The following is a 14,977-nucleotide window of genomic DNA, read 5'->3' as shown; positions in this document are numbered from 1 at the left end:
CGGTAATATCAACTACCATTCTAGGCGACTGGGCTACACGCTCGGTCCTATGGGGACGCTGTCAGAGCCGATCCCGGTGCCTCACAGAGAATCCACCTACTACGCTGTTCCGACGACAACGATCAAATTCCACAAAACATCAACTATGCGAAAGCAATTCAATCCATCCCACTCCGAGCCCTAACAAGATTCAGTATGGTGATCCAAGTGTGAAGGCTAATTACTCCTCGCATGACGGAAAGACTGTTGTCCTGTTCAAAACCAGTGAATTCTATGGGGTGATGGTAACGAATGCAACTTCACACTAGTGGGCAAGTACATAAAGATCAGACCCCAAATGATAAAATCAAAGCCAAATTTGCAAAGGAAGTCACAGTTAAAGGTATTGTCAAAATTGGGGTTTTTGATTATCGTACTACTTTCTTAGATTGTTCAAGTGAGGATGATTTTAAAACATTATGGTATAGAATATCGATTGAAATTGAAGGTCAAGTTATGTGGATTGAAAAATAGACTCCGGATTTCAAACCGGAGAAGGATTCACCTATAGTTCCTAGTTGGGTCTTACTTCCCGAATTGCCTTTTCACTGTCATGCTTGGAATTATGTCAAGCAAATTGTGGCACCATTAGGTACGCCTTTAACTATGGATAAGGCAACTGAAAACATGACTAGACCCAGCATGGCCAAAGTTAGAGTGGAGATAGATTTGACTAAAACAAAAATTACTTTTCTATGGGTTGGGTCCGAAGATGAATCCTGCCCTAGAAAGGATATTCTGAGAAAGTGGAGTATGAAAATGCCCCTAAATTTTGTAGACACTATAGGATATTAGGACACTCCATTATTCAATGTAGAAGAGTGGAACAAAAAAAAAAAAAAAAAAAAAAAGATGAAGAAAAAGAAGGAAAGGGAATAATGAGAAGCCCCCGGATGTGGCAGAACCAAGTGAAAAAAAAAAGGATGAGCACAAGGAAGATGTGGAGAAAAACTAAGAGAAGGAACCAAGGGAAGAAGGAAAGAATAAGAACAAAAATGTTAACAAAGACAGAAGAGATGAGAAGAACAAAGATACTAAAGAAGGGACCATTGACAAAGTTAGTGATATGAAGGAAAGGGCACATAGGCAAAAGGAATTGTCCACAAAGCAGTCCAAAGCTAGAAATCATTAGGAAGATGGTAAGATGGATGAGAAAAAGCAGAAGGAAGGTATCAAGAAACAATTCAATGCTAAAACTAAGTAGAAGAAAGAGGTACTGCAGAAGACTTACAAGAACAAGAAAAAGAACATGCCTAAGAAAAAGAATATAGTGATGGTATCTGCAACTTTGCCTCAGGCTATGGCTAGAAAAAAAGAGGAAGATGATGGAAGAGGAAACTGATAAGCAGACTGAGAAAGAAGACAACAATAACAAAGAGAAGAATTCTACTGGATTGACCAAAACTGCTCCAGCCCATTCTACTAATGAGGATGAAAAAGTTGAGAATGATGTTACTAGTGATCAATTAATCTCAAAACAAACAAAAGAAGTTCATCAATGGTAAGACCAATATTGGAGAGGATAAGATTGAAGTTGATGAATCTGAAGAGGGCATCATTCAAACCAGCTCCAGAATTGAAAAGCATAATGATATACAGGAAATTAAACCAAGGGAAAATGGAAAAACTATGAATAAAAGGGAGGAGGAAGAACACTAAGACAGTTTGCGTATGGAGATATAAAACATGGAGGCTGTTGAACTGTATGTTGAACTTAACTGTGAAAAGCCACCACATAATATACAGGACAGTGAGCATATTGATGAGGACGAAGATCTGCATTATCATGAAGAGTCAATGGAATCAAGAACCCTGAGTAATGATACTTATCAGGAACAAAATGATGAGGAGAATGCCAGCAGATGAACCAGAAGCAGAAGAAGAAAACAGTCTCAAACTAAAGAAAATAATGAAGACCATGAAGTAAGAAATTAAGAGCATGGCAAATGCAAGAATATTAGCACCGGAGGAAGAAGCAAGAACAAAAGGGAGAGCAGACATGACATTGACAAAGCTAATTCTTCTCTGAGAAAAGGAAATAGAAAACAAATCTCATTATCCCTAGTTTCCAATGATTAGTACACTTTTTTGAAATATTTGGGGGGGGGGGGGGAAGATCAAAACAATCTATTCATAGACTCAAATTACATACTAAGATCCACAAACTGGCTTTTGTTGCTATATTAGAACCTTTTGTGGATCAAAGTCAGATCGAAGGGTACAGAAGATTTCTTGAATACCATCATTGTGTTTCCAATAGCAATGGAAAGATTTGGTGCTTCTAGAACCATATGGACCATACAAAGATCATTGACGATAATGATCAGCACATTACTCTTAAAATGAAGGACACAATCTTTGATTCTTGTTCTTTCATGATAGCAGTTTATGCTAAGTGTTCTATTATGGAAAGGATAGAATTTTGGGATAGCATTGAAAAGCTGAACAACTCTATCAATGGACCTTGGTGTATTATTGGAGACTTAAATATCATAATGGATCCATCTGATAAAATTGGTGGAAACCTTATAAAGCCAGTAAAAGTTTGGATTTTATTAGCATTATGGAAGCTTTTGGATTTATGGACATTGGCTTTACAGGATCAAGATTTACTTGGTGTAACAATAGAAGACCTAGAAAGAGAATTCGGAAGAGACCTGATAGAATCATGGTGAATGATCAGTGGGTTCAACTTTTCAATCATAATGTGGTTAATCATCTTCCCAAAACTGGATCTGATCACAGGCCTTTGCTAATGAAATCTCATAATGATCAGCAAAATCACATTAAGTACTTCAGGTTTCTTAATTTTTGGACCAAGCAGGATGACTTTTTGGAGGTTGTTCAACAGATTTGGAATACTAATGTGGTTGGCAGTCCCGTGTGGACTCTTCAAAGCAAATTAAAGTTGGTCAGCTCTAAACTTAGTCAATAGTCAAGAGATAATTCATGAAGAAGTAAATTCTTGGGAAGCTAAGATGCTAATCCTGGAAGACTTGGACATGCAAAACAACAATGAACATCAAAGTAATGAGCTTAATAGATGCTATGCAGAATATGTGAGATGGTTGGGGATTCAAGACAACATTCTCAGATAGAAGACTCAAACTAACTAGTTTTGAGAGGGTGACTACAATTCCAAATATTTCCATAGTATCCTGAGATATAAAAGAAGAAGAAGGCTTCAACTTCATTCTATCAAATATCACAGAGATGTTTGGATTCAACGAGATGAGAAGATTGCAAAGGCTGCTATAAGATATTTCAAGGGATTCTTTAACCTTAACTAGTAAGTAAGGAATAGATCCATCATGAATTGTATTCCTCCCATCATCAGCAGAGGAGACAATGAATATCTCTCCAAGATGCCTGAAGAGGACGAAATCAAAGAGACAGTGTTCATTATGATCACAGAAAGTAGTGCAGGGCCTGATGGATTTAATGGGATGTTTTATCAACATTGTTGGAGTATTATTAAGCAAGATATCATTGCCTTTGTACAAGAATTTTTCAAGGGTAAAGGATTGAGACAGTGCACTGGTTATATGGATAAAAAATTCCTTTTTACTTATTTGGGTTGTCCTCTCTATTCTGGGAGGAAAAAGATTGAATATTTTGATGGTATGACTTCTAAAGTGGTTAAAAAAAGTGAATAGGTGGCAAGGGAAGATGCTTACTTATAGAGGAAGAGTAGTTTTAATCAAGAGCATTCTTCAATCTCTTCCTACTTATACTTTGTCTGCCTTACCCCCTCCCAAAGGAACTTTGAGTCTTAATGAAAAACATATGGCTAGGTTCTTTTGGGGTTCTACTACTAAGAGAAGGAAATATCATTAGAGTTCATCGTCCACTATTTGAAAACCAAAAGATGAAGGTGGAATAGGGATTAGAAGTTTATTGGATATATCAATACACTGTCTATCAAAAGATGATGGAGAATTAGAACTAAGCACTCTTTGTGGGCTGAGTTTATAAAGAAGAAATACTGCTGGAACAGACATATTTTTCAGAAAAAATGGATCCCTGGTAATTCTAAAGGTTGGAAGAATCTTGTTTGGGCTATAAGTAAGGCTGAATATCTCATCAGATGAAACATTAGCAAGGGAAACAACAATTTTTGGTGGGATAGATGGACTAATCATGGCCCTTTCGCATTACTACCTTCTAGGTCTTTGTGATGGACTGCTTGCAAAGCTATGTATAAGGACTTCATGTTGAATACAAAATGGGATGTTAGAATCCTCTCATGTGTACCCCCCCTCCCCCAAAAAAAAAAAAAATCGTAAACAGTATCAAGGAAATTTACATTGATTATGTTGATGATGATGATGATGATGAACCAGTATGATCTGGCACAGAGGATGGTCATTATTCCAATAAAGTTGCTTGGAACATGATCAGAGTGAGTGGTCAGAAAAATAATTTCCTGGAAAAATTATGGCTCAAAGCTGTCCCATTCAAGATTTCATTCCTTGCTTGGAGACTATGTCATGGAAAGCTTCCTTTCAGTGAGGCTATAAGAAAATTTGGTATTCATGATAATGTTGTTCGTTTTTGCTGTAGAATTATTGTGACTGATTCCATTCAGCACACTTTCACTCGGGCAGAAGCCGCTAAGCACATCTGGAAATTTTTTGGTGTTGCTATGGGGATTATTCATCATCTAGGACACTTGATACCTGGTGGAAAGCTAGGACTAAAAACACTTTCCACAGGTTTGTCATGCAAATTACCCCCATCTTTATTTGTTGGGAGATATGGAAGCAATTGACAGCTTGTAAATATGGTGATCAAAACAAAATGTATCATAACAAAATGGAGTATCAAGTGTGGAACATCATTACTGATCTAAATGTCATGTATCCTACTATTTCCATTTTTGGGAATTGGAAAAACATGTGTGACACAATTAAAAAGCTTCAACCAGTAGTTACTATCAAACAAATAACTTGGCAAAAACCTGGTAATGGTGATTATAAAGTTAATGTAGATGGCAGCTTCAACAAAGACAAGAGGCAAGCAGGTATTGTAGGAATTCTAAGAGATTGCAATAGATATTTCATCATGGCTTTCTCCAAACCAATACAGAGCAGTAGCAATAATCAAACAGAAGCTGAAGCTGCAAGATTTCTTTGTCCAATGGTGTATTGATAAAGGGTTTGACAGATTCACAGTGGAAATGGACTCCATGGTGATTAGTAATATGCTCAATAACAATGATATGGCTAATCTTAACTTGAAGAGAATCATCTATGATACTAAGTCTAGTATCAGGAATGCTATTGTAAATTTTGTTCCTTTGTTACAAAAAGACTAACATGGTAGCAGACTATTTGGCTAAACTTGCCTCTACTAGTGAAAATGAAATCTTATTTTCCTCTGTGTAGCATTTGCCACAAGAGGTGAAAAGTTTGATTCAACTAGATAAGTGGCAATTTCCCACTGTGAGAAAGAGATATGAAAAATGTAACTTCTTTGTAAGTTAAATTGTATATGTTGAATAGTTTAGATAAGGATGTTGTATAGGCTTATCCTTCTTCTTAGTATATTATGTACTTTTTGGGTGCATAGATGGTCAGAGGTTTGGTCTGTCACGACCCAACCCCGTAGGCCGCGACTAGTGCCCGAGCTGGGCACCCGTACACACCCATTAACCAAAAACAGCATACAAGTAACGTATACATTCAGAAAAGTGAAACGTCGCCCCAAAGCTATCACACACACACACACACACACACACACACACACACACACACACACACACACACACACACACACATATATATATATATATATATATATATATACATATCTCAGTCACAACTTTCAGCAGACAATATCGCACATAAGCCGATAAGGCTGTCATAATATATGTTATACCCCATTTAAACGGGTTAAACTAGGTACAACATATTGGAGATTCCTATTTTTTGCTTATTTTAAGGAGTCGCCAAGCTGTTATACCCCATTTAAACGGGTTAAACTAGGTACAACATATTGGAGATTCCTATTTTTTGCTTATTTTAAGGAGTCGCCACCTAATTAATTTTAAGGTGAATTAGGGCACCTAACTAAGGTAAAGCTAACTAACCTCTGTTAATGGTCTGCTTAATTTTCAATTCTAGGTAAGGGTTCTAATTATCCTAAAGGGAAGGGGTTAGGCATCCTCTAGGATCCGTTAACTATGGTTTACCGACCAAACTTAGGTTAATTAATTAAAGTTAAGTAAGATGCTTAAATTTAAGAAAATAACTTATAATATTACTAAAGTTTAAAGGAAAATATAGTAATGCTATTTTAAAATAAGACTTAAGAGTGTAAAAATGCTATTTTTAATCAAGACTTGGAGGATAATTTGCAAAAAGAGAGAGTTCAAATGCTATTTAAAATAAGCTATAAATATTGCTAAACTTTAATAAAAGGAGCTTGCAAAAAATATAATGATTAGCCAATTTAAACTTGACATAAAATTATATTATATGTAGAAAATCTAGACTTGATATAAAGAGATTAAAAAATAATGCAAATGAAGTTTTAAAAATCCATTGATTAGATGTGCTTTATTTTATCTAAACTTTTTCCCTTTTTATAAATAGAATGCAAAGGTGATGAATTTTCTTTCTATTTTCCTAACTTTATTCAACTAAGTTTGTATAAAATATATTTAGTTGGATGAATTTTTGAAAGAAACAACGTTTATAAATATGCTTATATTATTATCTCCATATTAATGATGGTTCGAAATCTTTTAAGATAGTCAATATGAATTATGATTTCCTATAGCTTAAATATATATACTTATGCCATTTTATAAACCCATTACCCTAAAAGATCTATGTTATAGGTATTGCAAAATAATTTCAACATAATAAAAAAAGAAAGAAACTCGGGGAATTAATTATTGATCTTCTTAACTACCCGTCACTAAAACTAAACCCACTAATCTTGCTAAGATTCATTTAAGCTAATAAAACAAACAAAGAGTTAGTTGCAAAATTTAAATGCACAAAATAGATGAGGAAAGATAATATAAATGGCCCAGCCCATTTTCTAAAAAACAAGGCTGCTGCAATGGACTATGGTCGGAAATGGGTTCAGCCCATTAAAAAAAAGACTGCTGCTATATGGGCTCTGGCCCAGAAGATTGCTCTGCTGCTACTGTTGGGCTTCGGCCCAACTGACTTTCAATGCTATTTTTTGCTGCGACTGGATCTGATAAGGAAATGGTTCAAGAACATTATGTTGGGCTTTTGGCCCAACACCGAATGCGGGGAGGAACGAGTCCCTTGGACTCGTATGCGGTAGTCATGCATAAAAAGAAAGGGAAAAGGATTAGTATCCGTCTAAATAATTTATACTAAGGCATAAACAATTTATATTTACTCTGAACAAGCACACAAGTTGGACAAATAAATCACTAAACATATAATGAGCTCATGACATCTTTAATTCTTAGAATGCAGCAGTGAGCAAGTGCAAAATCCATTGGTTTAAGCCAACAATTAGTTTAACAAACCCAAAGTGTAACAGCCACGTAGAAGCCTTAAAACCAAAGTGTGACAACCAACTAGATATCGCAACTACAAGCAGTACAACCAGCACAGTAAAGCAGCAGCGGAATAATAGAAGTTTCATCAAAGCATTGGTAACAAAATGAATCCCAACACCCAGCAGTTTTACCGAGATATCAATAAGCAAATGAACCTCAAGATGTTGCACTTGTTCCTTGTTAAAATAGAAACAACAATGATCATCGTAGTAAACTTAGGAAGTACCAAACAGTGAGCTTTGTATTTCTTAACAGATTAAATGACCAGATCAGGACTCAATATAAAAATCAAGTTAAAAAGAAGGTTCTGAGCCATGACCAGTAATCCAGGTTGACTTTACTTCATGTGGGCTTTTACTACAATTGATAAGTCAAGACTTGACTCAAATCAATCTAAACACATATATTAGGCTCAGTTGTTCTCGAAGAACATTCGGCAAACATTGAAGCCTAGACAGCATCTAATCCCACAAATCCGACTAAAATTATGCCATTTAAAAAAAGTTGATCATGTTTTAGAGGAATGCTCTCATGTAGGGAATCATATAGAGGGGACAGCTGCTTTCAAAGGATAGGGTGATCGTTTATGTCTTCCAATTCCAACTCGAGTTAAAGAGGGTTTCAACAGATTCAGATTTTAACCACATTCAAACCAATTAAAGTCACTGTCCTGCTCAAACCAAACTAGGAAATACATCTAATACGATAATTAAATGCCATGTCCAGATGAAAACAGGAAGCAAAGAAACTGGGCTTAAAACAGCAAGCAATATTTTGACCATGTCATTATTTCAACTCAACTACCCAAACTTTATGCAAAGCAGTTTCAGATTAACACAAAAAAAAGACTGAATTAATGCATAAACATGTTTGATTGGCCAAGTTGACTCAACACAGATCCATACAAAGTAACAGCATTCAACCAAGGCATTCATATCCGCAAAGGGATACATTTTACGAACTTAGAGATGGGATACCAAGTGCAAATACAGAAGACTAGCTCGTTATACTACATTTTAACACGATTCATATGTATACGCAAACAAAAATAAAACTGAGATTAAGCTAGACCGAATCGAGACATAACCATAGAGATACTATTAACCGCTAAACTGACAATTAAGCCAAACACATACATACATATGGAGATACCATTAACTACTGAATCGAAACCAAATTAACAAAAGCAGTAGCATGCATAATGCTACTAAAGTACTAAACTGCACCTAAACCAAACTGGAAATGAACAACATGTACGAACACACAAACACCCATTAAACTGCTGACTGATATTAGACCGAACATGGGAGGGTTGTTTACATACTTAACTACACTACACTAAGTTATCAAACATGAACATGCTTAGGCACACAAACAGACTAACACAGAAATAGACTTATCTATCGAATTAAAATAGCTTAACTAACACTAACATACTTGAATCACGGAACAATAAACTAAATAACACAGAGCGACAAAAAATGCAAAAATAAAAAAAAGGAAACGGAGAATTACCTTCTTCGGGTGCAGCGAAGTGAGGCTTCGGGTCTCCAATCTGCCTCGAAACACCACAAACTCCTTAGTTGGCCCCACTCGAGTTCGAGACAGCGAAAAAGTAGAATGTTTAGTATTTTGGAATCGATATTAGGCGATATGGTGACTGCTAAAAAAAACAACTAATATTTTAGAGGGATTGTTAGACAACTTAAAAGAACTCTTTTTTTCAGAGGAATTTTGGTGCGGCTAAAACTAATATGTTGAGGATTCAAGGCGACTCCGAACCTCTTCCTCTTTCAAGGCCTGGAAAATGATTATTTATAGCCCCATTTCTAGGGGCTTCAAAATTGAAAATTAGGCGGGATTTTTAGGTTCAAAACGCTCAGATTTTTGCAGGTATTCCAACCCACAAGATCAGAAAAAGAAGGGAAGTGGACAAAATTCATTAAAGCTTCTCACGAAAATACGAAATGGAACAGATAAAGACGTATTACAATTCTACAAGTGGACGAAAACTATTAAAACGATTTCAGATTGCCAGCAGAAAAAAGAAGAAGAAGAAAACAAAAACGAACTGATTCAAACGTTGACTCTGGCTGGGGGGGTACGAAGCATTAATCTTTTTTCCCAAATCAGCCATGCAATGACTGTGGGAGCGAAAGGGGACTGTGATTTTGCTATTTCGTTGAGGGAGATGCAGTGAGGAGAGAGGAGGGGAAGAGAGAGAACAGGGGAGACGAAAGAGAAGAGAGAGAAGGGGAGGCGGCGGATGAAGTGAGGAGAACCCTAGTGGTTCATTTGAAAAGGGAATCGGGTCGGGTCATTGGGTAGGTTAATAGGTAATGGGCTGATCCAAAATTTGAGTGTTAGTTGGGCATTAAAAAAAATGGGCTGATTTCTACGAATTGGCTTTTAGCCCAAGTGGTTCTAGGACTCAAATATAGACTGCATTAAATTAAATACGTAATTATTAGTGCTCAGATAAAAATATTATGTCGTAATAGCCGCGCAATAATATTTTTGAAATTCAACAGTAAATAAACGCTACTATTTAATCGCGCGAAAATAAATGCGATGCGTGTGCATAAGCCGGTAAAAAGTGCCGAAATGATAATAATAATAATAATAATAATAATAATAATAATAATAGTAATAATAATAATAATAATAATAATAATAATAATAATAATAGTGATAATAGTGGTACTAGTAACGGTAATAAAATAGCAGATAATAACAGTAATGACTATAACAAGACAATAAAATGCCAGTATTAGTAACAGTCAATAATTATAATAAAGTATAAATAATCATTTCTCAAATTGCCAAAATTACTATAAATATTTAGGGAAGGCGGGACAAAATTGGGTGTCAACAATATAGGGGGACGCCCAGAACACAAATCATACAGACATAACCGAATAGTAACTACCCATAACCCACACATATATGTCTACAGACCTCTAAGAGTAATAACAGAATCATATGACGGAACAGGGCCCCGCCGTACCCATGAATAGACATATATGCATATACATATATAACGAAGTGTCTGTACCACAACATAGGATCCTGAACAAGGGAGCGCTCCAAAATAGCTGAATGGAAATATCACCAAAATGAGTATCTGTACCTGCGGGCATGAAACGCGTACCCCGAAGAAAGGGGTCACATTACGGAATATATACCGAGTATGCAAAGCATAAAATACAGTAAACAGGATCATAATCGAAACGAGAAGTACGTAAAAATAAGTAAAATATGCAGAGTACCAAAATATTTGCTTTTGAAACACAAATCATGCATGGGGCTCAGGGAACATGGTCGCCACCCCGTCATTTGGCGCCATAACACAGCATAACACCAGAAGATTTCATATCTCCGTAACCCGACATATCTCCATAACACATCATAACGCCATAACACAGCATAACACCAAAATATATGTGGTACCCGGCCCTCTAGCGAGGGACTCGGTGAACCATAACACAGCATAACATCGGATTATAACATAGTGCGCACGACGACATAACCAGCCCGGGACTCGGCGAAGGATATAACAACAAGATGCACGAGCAGAGTCGTGAGTAACCATATGCATAAAAATCATTATTATAGACTCGATAGATAAGTAAGTAATCCACACTCGGTGGTTAAGACGATAGTCACTTTAAGTCCTTTCAGAAAGTCGCTAGAACCAATCATAGAAAAGTCTCGGGGGCCCACGGACGGGTATCAAACCAATCCGAGCCTGCTTATGAGAGTTGGAGATATTGTTCATTATAGGATCTCCTACGAACGTTTCGAAGCGATTCGAGCTCGTCTATGAAAGTTACGGTCGTTCGTAGTTACGGAATCTTTTAAGAACAAAATTCTTTATGCAACATTTGAAAATCCAATCATATAAAAACATAAGGACCTTAGTTCGACTACATTAAGAGAGTCAACTTTAAGAAGCGAATAAGAATCGTATACAAGCTCGGATCTTAAGAATGGAATTACCCCAGGCTCGTATCATAGCCTACTTACCACTAAGACATGCCAAAAGAAAGAAAGGTTAGGCTTCACATACCTAAATGCTTCTAAGCTAATCCGAATTTAGGTCTCGGCTTCCCAAAATCTACAACAACGTCATTAGATACCAAATATTAGCCATAGGCACTTAGGAATTCAATCCCAAGTTATCACTTTATCTACAGAAATTTGGGCGTGACATGTCCCCCGTAAATTCAACAACCCCGAGAATTCAACTCGGCCAAATCTTCAACAACAATATCAACAATCATATTAACAACATTAACAATTAATTCAAAACGCATTCTAACGTTAACAACTCTTTTCTACATAATTCGACAACTTTCCATTTACATTCAACTCAACTACATACATTCAAACCAACATCAACGCTCACATATTCAAGTACCAATCCGAAACCATTCAAACAAGATTCAAGCATACTTCAAACAATCCGCACAACATTCAAAACAACCCAACAAACATAACTCCACACGAAACCTTCCAAGTTCAATAAGATCAACAACGACACATTTCTTTCTTTTAAATTCATAAACTACACCAACAATCCACACATTAACAACATCATTCTCATAAATTCAAGAAACCACGCTAAAATCACATTAACTTCTACAACAACCCACAAACGATTACAACTTCAATTTAAATCATTAAACCTTCATTTTCATCATATAATCCACAACAATCATCAACTAAAACACTAAATAAAATTAGTTTATCACTCCAACACACACAACACCTACACGGTCCAACTTCAACATACAAAATTTCATGAATTTCATCCTTTTCCACCCACTACAACATGCATAAACCATCCATAACATATGAAAAGAAGATTAAACCTTACCTTTTTCACTTAGTTCTTCAACTTGGCTAGGGTTGTGAATGGCACAAACGAGTGGTTTGATTGCTTCAACAACTACTCCACGTTGATTAGGACCTTCCAATTGGTTGAAAAGCTAGAAGAAAATAATTTTTTGATCACTTCTCTTGGACCTCAAAAATGGCCAGCCATGGCCGAATATAGTCCTCCCTTTTCTTCCATGTTTTCTCCAAGTTTCTAGAGTGTGAAAAATGATGAATATTATGACTTGCTAGTCATCACTTATTCACATATATAATTCATCCAAATGTCCCATGGCCCACACATGGCTTGGATGAATTTAATTTGGCCAAGCCATGGGTGGTACCCCACTTATGTGCCACACGGCCAACTTGGCATTATTTCATGAAATAAATTTTTTTCATAATTCACTTTTAACCCCAAATTTTCCTTAGTATTCCATACCAATAAAATCATAAGCAACTTATGCCTTAAAACAAAATCGAAGGTCAAAAGTCTCAACCTCGTATCCCGGAATAGTCTTGTCTTTAACTTATCGTGGTTAGCTCGGAATGTCCCAATGCACAAAATACGGGATATAACATGGTCCATGTCTCTCTCTAACATGTGTAACTTTTTTGAATTAATAGACATGGTAGGGGTCAAGCCTAACCCCCCACACCTATGGGATCACAACCATGGTGATGACTTATAAAAAAAATAACAAATAAATAGATGAAAAAAAGGACGCTCACACATAATCTTTATTTAGCATTACCAACGAAAGGTTAATAATATCAACTAGTACAATAAGTCTACAACATGGGATGTCCACACACCACAATAACCCACTTTACTGGAACATGTGAAACACATTTCTTAAAACACACACACTCTTCAATGCTAGATACACTAAGGGATTTTTTGATTGGTGGGTTAAGAATAATCATAATAAAGTATGGTATTATTTTTATCTTGTGTTCGGTAATAAGTGGTATCATTTAGTTAGGATTATTTTATCACAACATTTTAATATAAATGGTGGGATAAGTTATTTCATATAGAAGGTGGATGAAATAATCTCATGAGATATCCTTGTCTATCCCATCATACCATCCAAACAACCACTCGAGCTAGGTATAAGTTTTGTTTGGTGGGCCATCTGAAAGAATGTAGTCTTTGTAATGTTCAAGATGTAATATGGCATTCTTTCATGTGATTAGTGCTCCAAAGCAGTGACGGGTCCAGGTTTTCACTAGGGGATTTGAATTTGAAACCTCAAGGAGAATTTTGAACCTCCTAAACCACTGACTAAATCTGTAATCTTGTGTTCTTGTGTTCAGGGGATTCAAAATCTATATATGTACATAAAAGATTTAAAAAATTACCTTTTATATACAATGTAATTTTATGTCGATAGGGTTCGGGTGAACACCCTCCCGACCCCCATAGATCTGCCCCTCCTACCAAAGTATAGGGGCTCACGGGGTAGGTCGGGCATGTTTTTGTGGTGAACAGGGGTGTCAGGGTTGATTTTATAAACAGTCACTCAATTTTTTAATTATATAAAATTTATTAAATTATTTTTATAACAAATGAATCACATAATTTTATCTAAGTATTAAAAATGTCACTAAATTATTTTTTATAATTAAAAAGTCACCCAGTTTTGCCTAAGTATTGCAGAAAGTTATTAAAAGGATGAAACAAAAGAAAATTATACATGATACTAAGACAAGGTTGTATGATTTCCAATTTACAAAAAAAATTAGTTTGCAACTTGACGTGACTCTTAGGTAAAATTGAAATCAACCTGATCGTTATAAAAGGATGTGGGACATAGTGAAAAGTTATTTTAACACTGTGTTTACACTAACTCGTGTCTTTACATATATTATTACTATTAAATTATAGTAAATTAACACACATTTTTATGACCTAGCTTCTCGAGGACCTGTGTTTACGGTTCAAAACTCGACGGATGATACCCGCCTGTTTACTCTTTATTATTTAAATTATAACCTCTCTTGTCTGTCATAAAAATTGAACCCCCAAATGCCTAACCTAGCCATCATATATTATGCTCTTACAACTGGTACACGTTCTCACATCAATTGATCATTTAATCGGGTGCATAGGGTTGTAAGAAGTTAAAATCAGTAAATGAAACAATTTAATTTGATATAAAAGTAAAATATCTTAGTAAAATGGGATAGGGTGGCGTGATGAGAGAAAAGAGAGAGACATGGTTTAGCTCCTCTATGTTTCCTGTTTTAACATAAATGGCAAATGTTTAATTAACTAAAGGTTAACACTGTGATTAGCATAATAAATATTTCAATATATTTTCTCGCAAAAGATTTGGCAATCCGGCCCACATTTCTGACAGCAAATTTCTTCATTCATTTTCTTAGATTCACAAAGCTTGGAAATAAATCTGATAGAGACCACATGTCCACAACTATATATTCGTGAAGAACACTCAAAACAACCAAAAAAAAGCTCAAGCAATTGTCAGGATAATTCTTGAAAAA

Source organism: Lycium ferocissimum, chromosome 8, assembly GCF_029784015.1.
Source record: "Lycium ferocissimum isolate CSIRO_LF1 chromosome 8, AGI_CSIRO_Lferr_CH_V1, whole genome shotgun sequence".
Lineage (NCBI taxonomy): Eukaryota > Viridiplantae > Streptophyta > Magnoliopsida > Solanales > Solanaceae > Lycium > Lycium ferocissimum.
This window is presented reverse-complemented; position numbering follows the sequence as displayed.